The sequence below is a fragment of the Megalobrama amblycephala genome, linkage group LG5 (assembly GCF_018812025.1).
Source record: "Megalobrama amblycephala isolate DHTTF-2021 linkage group LG5, ASM1881202v1, whole genome shotgun sequence".
Lineage (NCBI taxonomy): Eukaryota > Metazoa > Chordata > Actinopteri > Cypriniformes > Xenocyprididae > Megalobrama > Megalobrama amblycephala.
The window spans coordinates 2,039,544-2,050,783 of record NC_063048.1 but is presented as its reverse complement, the minus strand read 5'-3'; positions in this window follow the sequence as shown (position 1 = coordinate 2,050,783).

The window sequence follows — 11,240 nt, the reverse complement described above, 5'->3', positions numbered from 1 at the left end:
CCAGCCTGGGGCTGATTCTTAAGATGGGGCCTGATGAAGGCCTAACCATCATAACCAGCTTAGGGAGCTAAGCACTATTACAAACCCAACCCCAAGGGGGAAGCGCAGAGCTCACCTAACAGGTAGACTATGCCAAGAGCACATAATCATGGAGGCCCGGGAGGGACTTACAACATGACAACAGAAGTACACTCCAGAAAACAGTACACAGTGCTCCTTAATAATCCACCCAACACAATCCGACAAGCAGTGTACTCAGTAAAAAACACTTTTTACTCTTTAAACAAGAGGAGTACAGCGTACGCCAACACGTATTAAGGAAGGCCTGGAAGGCCTATAACCTCAACAAACACGTGGCATCAGCTCGTGGTAGTGTTTAGGTCCCAAGCCAGGTAAACAACCCGCAAAAGAGGGGGTTGAATGTACCACTTGGGCCCCTGGCCAGCAAAAGTGTATATGACTAGTTCTCAGAGAGAAATACACCCAAAAACAAACACCAGTGTGTCCAAAAAAGGCGGCCCGCAGGCTTAGCATCCTCCAGGACACATGGCGTAAGTCTCGTGGCCGTTTCCAGGAGCCTAACGATCCAACCTAGGCGCTAGGTGGCTCTCAGCTCAACTAGAATCATCGACTCAGAGAGGCAACAATAGGCTAAACCAAACCTCAGTAAGGTTTCACTACTGTCATCTCATCCAAAGCCGCACAGAAAAACACAATCTGTGCCACTATGTAAACTAAAAAGGAGGCCTGAAGGGGCCTGCCGATTCAATGACACATGGCTTCAGTTCGTGAATTTCCAGGGAACCAAGCTACAGGGAACCAGCTCTAACCCAAATAACTATGGGAAGCTAACTGCTACCTGTGCTAGGCTACACTTTCCAAACAGGCAAAGTACCCTAAGTTACCCTAAGTGACTAAAGGGAACCATACATAACCAACATGGCTTAAGGGAGGCTAGTTGAGCCTGCTACCTCAAACAACATGCTGCAGGGCCTGAAGCAGTGTAAAATCCAAAAACAGTATGTGAGCAGACTGAAATCTATTACACAGCAGTATAAAACTATTGCTAACTAGAAGGAGGCTGAACAGTCTAGCCTACAATCACCGTTATATGCAATATAGCTGATAAACAGATAACTGAAAGGGAGCTGACAGATACTAACTTTTCTCAAAAAGTGATCTAGCTACCCTGAGTATGCAATCCAACAGGTGATGCACTCAGTAACCCTGGGGAAAGGATTCACCAGCACTTACATAGAGGCCGCTTTTTAAGAAGGCCTACCATAATAAGCGGGTGCCAACCTGTGGCAGCATAACAAGCTCACATACCAAATGTAGGGCAAACGTCTAGAACTCAAAGGAAACTTTGAAATACATGCTATTTGACAGAGAGAAAAAATAAAATCATTGCTACAGATTCTCAAATCTGTTCCAAGCCTTAGAGGACAAAGCTAAAATGCTGGCAAGTCAACTCAAACTTGAAAATATCAAGTGGTTCGGAAGAAAATATTCTTTTCTCTCAGCATGAATGTTCTAGAGAGTGGGGCCTAGCAATATTAATAGCATAAACTTATCTACGCAAAGATAAGGGCCTACCACCTGAGAAACAGCATCAGGTCTCTAGCAAAGCAGTCTAAAACCTAGCTGTTACACTCATCGTTGCACCTACATAAGCAATGGGATAATCTGGGCAAAAAATTTAGCCACTCCCTCAGGAGAAGGCCAAAAACTAAAATACATATGGGAATTATTTATACATACACCATACATACACTTAGTTCTAGCCTGGCCAAATAACATACAGGCCTATTCAAAATAACAGGCGCTATACTAAGCCTGATCTCCACCTCGAAATTTCAGAGAAGAAATACAGCAAAGATCACAGCTATCGCGCTGGGCGGCCGGTTAGGACCGCCACAAACGCATAAACTGAAGTGATGAGCGCCAGCTCAAACTATACTGACAATAGTCGAACGGCAGAACATACAGAGAGAAAACTGAACAGCAGCCATACTGTGGCTCGCTCAGTCAGTCTCAACACTCCAGTTTTTTGCCCAAAAAACCCAAAACATAATTACTGTTACACATTCAGGAAATAATACAGGAATAAAAACAAGGTCGAACATTTAAGCGATTAAATCAGACCTTGTCTTACCTTCCCGCGGCTCGAAGACCAGAGATTCCTTCCTCGTTATTTCAAAGGAGAAGAATGATATCCCCGGTTCCATAAGCCTCACGAACCTTTTCACTATCAAGCCAGAAGGTGGGCCTACAGAAAAAGCTTCATCATGGGCCGGCCACCGGCCTGACTGTTCAAAGGTGTTATCCTGAACGTGCACAGATTTTAGATAGGGGATAATGGGCATATGGCCTAACAACTCCCTCGGGAGGAGGCCAGAACTAGGAACTATACAGCCTAATAAGGGATAGTATACATAAGGTTATGTAAATAACTCACCTAACCTAGCTCTAGCCTAGCCGCTAAGCTACGGGCCTTCTTTCAGGGCCACAAGCCTAGTGAAACCTGGGCTTCACCTCCAAATCTCATGGATAAGAGAAAGAAAGTGAAGCTCACAAGCAAACAATGTCAGGTGGCCGATTAAGACCGACCTAAACATTTAAATATCAACTTCAGTCTGCCCATCCCCTAATTTTCTTGACTACATGCTCAGAAACCTTTACAGGAAAATAAGGTCTTATTCTAAATGAATAAAATATAGACCCTCCTGCGGCTCAAAAACCAAAAACTCCTAATGCTCCTTTTTTTTTTTTTTTACATGAAAGGATGGAATCTAAGGTTCTTTTAAGCCTAAAAGATCCTCTTACTATCAAACATAAACAGCGGGCTGATAGAAATAATGGCTATGGGCCCAGCCATCAGTCTGACCATAAGAAGCATCTGAGCATGATATATGTCCATACATATGTGACCCGTCACGAAAACCAGGGACACAAGTCGGCAGCACAGCTCTTGAGCAAAATGAGAAAGAAGCATTTTTTTTCAAAATTGGTGATTTTCGTTTTTTTGCAGAATCTGTTAGTTGAGATCATGAAGAAGCCTTTCCGTGTTTGAGATAGCAGTATTGGTATATTTAAAAGCGTACATTTTGAGGTTGAAATCGGCTTGTTTTTCGGAGATTCTAGCACGCAGTAGGGGCGTGTCATGTCTGTGTGTATTTCCATACTGGGAAGCGTGGCTACTTACTATGCAGCACTCTGGCCGGCTCTAGCTGATATCAAAATTCAATGAAGAACCGTGGCCGTTACACCGAAAATGTTTTGAAGTACTTCTTCGACAAGCCGGATGCTTATGAACAAGTGCTCACTGATTCTGAAGACGATCTGAGCGACGATGAAAGCGGCATAATAAGACATTACCTCTCTGGAGTCGGGTAACGCGCCGGCGCATTTTGCAGGATTTTTTTTCACATTGCAGCAAAACAGACTTAAAATACTCCGTCATTTTTTGTCATAGAGACATAAGTAATATATTGAAACTATAGAATGTCTTCTTTTATTTGTGTACACTCAGAGTAAAAACAAAATGTTGTGCTTTTTGAAAAATAAAGAAAACTAACATGATGCGTGATCTCTCATCTCCCTCTGAACGAAGTCCAATCTGATAGTTCTCAGAAAATGAACTGTAATTTAGTGAATACTAATCATAAAAAAATTATACTTATGTCTGAAAAAACGTTGAAATGTCAAGTTTTAAAACGTGTAAGTCAAATCGAAAACAAACCTTCTGTGTTTATGTAATCTGTATGAAAAGAGAGCCATGTCAGAAGTCTGTGATTCAGCTCATTATCCGCTAATGCGGCCACGCCCACGGAGCCAGCGCTATTCAGACGCAAATTCAGCCAATACATGCATTCATCGTCTCAATAATGATTTTATTGTCTTGAAAAGTGTTTTGAATAGCCATAGTTAGCGATCTCTGGCCTCTGTTAGTCCAGTTATTTCCTGGATTGCCTATTCTTCTTTAACAGGCTTCTCAGGTGAGAACATTTCATTTCATGATTATAGTGACCAAAATGATCACGGTTATCACAGAATCCTGTTCAAAAAGTCAATTCACCAAGTTTTATGTGGAAAACCAGCAAATAAAAAATAAAATTAGCATCAATATGTACTTTTTCTTTACATAAACATTAAAATAATAACATTAAAAATTATGGGCAGATTTTAAAGGAGTGTCTTGCAACATGTTATCTACAATGCACAAGTTCAAATAGAGTTTTGACAAAAAAAGTCACATATTTCAGCCTCTAAATCATTTTTATAAAAGTCAAAAAAGATAAATTACTGACATTTACAATGCACATTAACCTTTATTATTAATAGTATGCGGTCCATGCAGCTTTACAGGGGGTATGGCTTATCTAAATGAGATGTAAATGAGCCCTATTGTCACTCCCAGCAGGTGAGAACAGGCGAGAACTGCAACTCTAGAGGCGTTTTTCTCCCTATAGAGCTTTCTTGAGTAGGCACCTTCAAATGGCCACAACTTCTCCAAATATTATCAGATTTCCATATGTCACACATCGTTGGAAAGCTTGGAGACTGCACTGTCAGAATCTGTGAATAACTCAAAATGCCCCAGAACCGACTTGTGTCCCTACTTTCCGTGACTGGTCACATATATACACATATATATACACAAACATGTATATAAGCATACATATATACAAACATACACACATATATATATATTATATATATATATATACACACATACACACAGGAGGTGGAAGAAGAAGAGGAGAGGGTAGATATAAATCACCCTATAGCTGGGGAATCGATTACAAATGCAACAGTGTTTACAATCGATCACCCATCTCACTCTCTCTTCCTCCCCCTCCCGCCTGTCTGGGTTCAGATACAAAACTGAATGGCTAGGGGTTTTTCCATGCCTTCCCGATCTCAAACGCGGAGATCAAAAAAGGAATGGAAAGTATGGAAGCTGCCGTATTAATAGACAGAAAGGAACCGCTCGTCGAGCCGACCGCACGCGGCCCCTTTCCTAACGCGCTCTCCCGGCAGCTGCAGCCCGCCGAGAAGCGCGTCCCAAACACACAGCAGCTCGCATACACCCGCCAGAGGAGCGCTCGCCACCGGACGCGATGACGTCAAACACGAACGTCATCGTCATCCACTCGTTCTCGCCCGCCCCGGGGAAGTTAGAGAGAATAAAACTTTCTCAAACTTCCCAATGAGCTCATCTGCGAGCCCTATGATTGCAGCCACCGTTAAGCCTCAGCACAAACAGGGGCCAGAACCAACAGGCAATGATGCAGACAGCTCTTCCCTCGGGAAGAGTGACAAACGAGAACAGCGTAAACAACAGACAAACACACAGCAGTGCCCTCAAGCACTGTGTATGCGTGCTCCTCTCCAGACAGAAAACGCCCAGAAAAATATGCATATCAAGTGTCAAATTTTTCCCTGGGACACAGATAAACACATTTCATGAACGTTTGCATAGGGTGTGAGGATCCTCCGGGGTCAGAAACCTCGGACAAGGATCCGCACACTTCCTAAAACCTTTGCCCTCAGACATAGTTTTCAAGATACTCACAGTTTCGAAATTAGAGAAATCAGACAGTGGCAAGACACAGGCAGTCCCTGAAAGAAGAAAAGATAATGACTGCTCCCGCGGGCGCGCTTTTATACATCCGGGTCGCGCCCCTATGACGTCATAGGCTGTCGCCGGCCAATGAGCATTGGCGTTGTTGGATAGTTGGTTTTTCAGACACCGAGTCACGTGTGACGTTCCCCAAAGCGTGGCAACGCAGAGTTGAGTTCCCTTCGAAAGGGAACTGAGTGCACAGCTCCGCTGTTTAATCCGTTAAGCACAAATAAAAGCCTGACGACGCTAAATGAGTTCAGTTTCCTGATAAAATAATTCACATATTAAAGTCTGGCAATAAATGTAACAGCAAAAACAATCATTACAATAATACTAATAATTCCTACTGAGTTGTTTAAGGCAAGTAAATTGTGCTGTGACTTTATTGTTTTACCAGTTATATGACAGAACATATGACAATGTAATTATATATATATAGATAGATAGATAGATAGATAGATAGATAGATAGATACGTCAGTAAGAATTTATATTTTAATTTTTTTGAGAAGAATTTAAAGAAATTAATATTTTTTTCAGCAAGGATGCATTAAATCAATCAAAAGTGACAGTAAAGACATTTAAAATGTAACAAAAGATTATATTTCAAATAAACGCTGTTCGTTTGAACTTTCTATTCATCAAAGAATCCTGAAAAAAAATATTATACACAAATATTTTGTACATCTGTGCACAATTAATGGTTCTTGAGCATCAAATCATCATATCAGAATGATTTCTGAAGGATCATGTGACACTGAAGACTGGAGTAATGATGCTGAAAATTCAGCTTTGATCACAGGAATAAATTACACTTTACTGTATATTGACATAGAAAACAGTTATTTTAAATTGTAATAATATTTCACAATATTACTGTTTTTACTGTATTTTTAATTAAATAAATGCAGTCTTGGTGAGCAGACGAAACTTCTTTATAAACATTAAAAATATTACTGATCCCAAACTTTTGAACGGTAGTGTATATTGTTATGTATTTAAAATGTTAGTAAAGGGTTTTGAACTTGGTAGTGGTCTGGGTTCAAACATTCAATGCACAAAGTGAAGCATTCACGTGACTGGAAAGAAAGTGAGGCTTTGTTGTTCGTTAATCATGTAATGCGGGGTTAGTTGTAACACACGTGGTTTAAAAACTTCAACACACGCTAGCATGAACAAACTTATTTACTAGTAGCCATATAGACAAAATACAGAGAAAAAAATGCACCAAAATTCAGAAATCTTTGTGAGATATCACTGAACATTTATTTAACAAGAGCAAAAGTTAATTTATTACTTAAGCTAATTTTTCATCTATATTTTTTGTGTTTATGTAAAATGAGACAAATCTGATATTATTTTCATCTCTTTAATGCTTCAGTAACTATCAGAAGACACTGACCAGGTTTATAATCCAGATTGGGTTCGTTCTCCGTTACAATGTGTCCCGCTATACTATACAGTTACGATACAACTGGCGTAATCAACTTTTATTAATTTCTGCTGAGAAACCATGGAAAAAGATGAATAAAGACTGAGAGGAAGAACCTGAACATCCAGAAAACATTATTTCAAGACATTTACAGCATTTGTACTGTCTCGTCTATTTATCTCGTCTTCTGTGAGAGTGTTCACTGTCAAACACACAATTATTTACTTTTGAATTTCTAAAAAAAAAAAGCATTTATTTTATATGAAAAAAATAATTGTCTTTTAATGACAATATTTTAGTCATATTTTTTAATTAAATCAGATAACAGTTTTAGCTGTCATATGGGGCATGTTGTCACATTTCACTTCCCTTCTTTTGGAGTAAATAAAGAAGAAAGTATACACTGTATTAATGAAACAAAGCCACATATTTGTACCAGACGTGTGAAATTAATGTGGAACAAAATAAATTCCCTGAACCCTCAGTAGATTTACACAAACTGAGAAAGTCAAAAAGCGTTAGGTTGTGCCCCGCCGCTCAGAGATAATGCTAAAAAATGTGATTCAGTTCCTCTAAGTGCGTGAACAGGAAAGAGACAGTCGATCAGTCAATTTGGACGGCATTAGTTCGTTCCCACCAATGCAATAATTGATTCAATAATGTTATGCGGACAGACTGGTGAAATACAGTGCCAGGCTTTGATCAAACTTCATTAAAGCTGTTTTGATCCTCCATTTGAATCTGGAGCGTTTCTTCACAGCAGCTGCTCTTGGTAACAGACCTGAGAGTCGATCACCGAACTGATGGAGGCTTTAAGATTCACAACTAGAGACCAGAAGATCCTAAATCAAGTTCAGATCTGAGACAAATCCTACAGGAACTCCTCAGATTCTGGAATAGATCCAGACCAGAGCAAAGCATGCTGGGAACTGCCCAGTTTCAGTTCGTTCAACACCAATAATGATGAAGTCAACTTCAGTTTGACGTGTTTAAGTGGATTTACTCCATTAAATCAGGACAGAATGTGCAGTAATTGTGTGCTTTAACTCATTTTAATGAAGTTCATTTAACAAGCAGCAGAAATCATGTTTACAGTGTAGATTAAAAGATGGACAGATTGATGATTCCTGATTGTGATGTGTTTTATCTCCATCAGATTTCCATCGGATCACTGCGGATCTGAACACAGTGAGTGAACGCCTCCGTCTGTCTGAGAGCAACACAGTGATTACTAACACTGGCACACGACAGTCATATCCTGATCATCCAGACAGATTTGATTGGCCTCAGGTGTTGTGTAGAGAGAGTGTGTGTGATCGACTCTGTTACTGGGAGATTGAGTGCAGTGGAGAATATGTGTGTATATCAGTGTCATATAAGAGCATCAGCAGGAAGGGAGGGGGTTATGAGTGTTTGTTTGGATCTAATGATCAGTCCTGGAGTTTGATCTGCTCTTCTGACAGTTACTCATTCAGACACAATGAGATAAAGACTGATCTCCCTGTAAAGTCCATCATCAGCAGAACAGTGAATGAGGAGAATCACTATAGAGTAGGAGTGTATGTGGATCACAGTGCAGGAACTCTGTCCTTCTACAGCGTCTCTGGAGACACAATGATCCTCATCCACACAGTCCAGACCACATTCACTCAACCGCTCTATCCTGGGTTTAGGATTGTAACTACTGGATCATCAGTGAAACTGTTGTAGAGTCTCTTCATGACATTAACACTGAAATATCAGGACACAATAAATGTATGTTAATGACTCAGAGTCACATGATGAAGTAAATGTTGAAATATTGTAATAAATGTTGAACTCATGTATATTGTGTCATGTGGTGTCGTTATGAGGAGCAGGAGTGACACTTACAGATTTAGATCCACTAACCCACTGAAAAATAATATCAACAATCAATTCATCAATTTAATCATTCAAACACAAATGGACATTTTTACACGCATCAATAAATACACACATTTAAAACTGTTTATTTGATTCATGTTTTAAAATGTACATTAATAAATCATTTTAAATCTCTTTTTAAAAGCATTGGCCAATTGCTTTTCTTTATCCGTTTGTCAGTCGAGTTAAAAACGCCATTGGTCAGGACACACGTGGAGCAACCAATCAGCTTTCACCTCAGTGTGAAGAGCCAATCCTCTGTCACTGTGAATGTAACACGCGCTGTCATTGGACAGTGAGAACAACTATTCATTCATTAAATGAGAGTTGAGACACTCTGACTGAAAGAGTCTCAAACCGTCTACTTCTCTACTATACAGTAGGCGAGAGAATAAGTGTGTCAGAAACCTCAGTGATCATAAAAGAGTAGCGAGAATTACCTGAGTGACGTACTGATTCTCGCCAGATTGTGACGTGTTGAGATGCAGCAGGACTGTGAACACGTGATTGTTGATCAATAAGTTTGAATAAAGCGTTGTTTCATGTGTTGTTGGCTTGTGTGTGTGTGTGTATTTATTTATTGTGATGCTTACTTTTATTCCTATTGTCAGAAAATAAAATATAATAATTGTATTAATTCATGCATTAATTCATTGCTTGACTGAACTAATCCTGGTTTAGTCTAAGCTCTGTCTGTGAAACCGGGCCTTTGTGTCTCTGGACCAACCCAGTCTCCTGCTACTGCGCATCTGTACTACGAGTTTGCGTTTTCATTCGCCGTAGTATTTACACTCCAAAGTCACATTCGGCTTATATATATTGTACGCAAAACCCTCCCGCTAAACTTGCATTTATCATCATCATCATCATCATCATCATCGTCCCGCCCCTTCAGTTGAAATAAAGTAAATGTAAGATAGCACCTCATATTCTTCACTGAATAAATTAAAAACATATTAATCCTTTATTGTAACAGACTTTATTGTGATTAATCTTCTCACTTGTTTTTGTGTACATTTTAAGATTTTAAATAAGTTTAAATATGTATGCGATCTCGTTTATTAAGGCGGGACTCTTATTTTGACGGGTTTTCGACTGACCAGGAGAGCTCGCAGTGAAGGTTTGGTCATCATTCGGACGGGGTTCGCTACACTTATGAAAGCTACAGAAGTTATTCAGTCAAGAATAGTGTGCGATCTTCTGTTATTTGATGAAGTTTAAAGCGCAGACAGCAGCGCTAGGATTACCCAACAGTCATTATACAGAGCAGTTCATTAATAAACCATCGCTTCCTTATATCGGCCTTTCTCCCGCTACAGCCGATGGGTGTAAGCCGATAAATATCAGCGGCCGATACATCTAGGGCTGTGACGGTGGCAAATTTTTACTACCGCGGTGGTAAATCACCAACAACCGCCGGTGTTGCGGTGGTGGGGTCCGAAGGGGGGGCGGGGTATGTTTTATATATATATATATATATATATATACAGCGTTAGACTTGCGTTTCGCCGTCATTTTGATGGACAGTATCGTAAAAAAAATCCATCATAATCAATATTACTCATCATTTTAATTTTTATATTTTAATGATAAGACATTTTATTCATGAACTTACAGGATAAGCAAATAGGCATAGGCTTGCATTTATTTACTATGAAAAGAAAGTTGATCAGAGACAAGCTGCGTCACTTTCAGTTTTCATCTTGAACTCTTGTCATGGATGTGAGTGAATGCGATCATCCTTTCTACTGTACAGAACGAAATAAACATGAATGAAAATAAAAAAATATGTTGAAAGATACAGTAGCTTACCGAAATCTGTATCACGTCAGTTCAGTCAGTGTTGCCAACAATGTCACCTAACATTATACCTCAGAAAAGCCATTCGTTGACCATAAACTTATAGTCAGCAAGAAAAATAACACAACTTAAGTCAAGTCAAATTTATTTATATAGCGCTTTTACAATTGGTAATTGTTTCAAAGCAGCTTTACATATTAGAAGCACAGAAAAAAGGGAAGTGGTTAAAAATAAGCTGTACAAACAAGCGTGGTAATATGTAACATATACAAGATGGTGCTACATTAAGCCAATGTCGGCTGACTTCCAGGGGTGGAAAAAACCCCCTAGGAGAAAAACCCAGCGTGCTAACACTGGGAAAAAAGTCCTAGGAGGGAAAAAACCCCTTGGAAGATATATATAATATATGTAAATGGATATGGAAATCAAAATCTGAATTATACATTTGTATTATAGAGATTAAAAATAGATTATA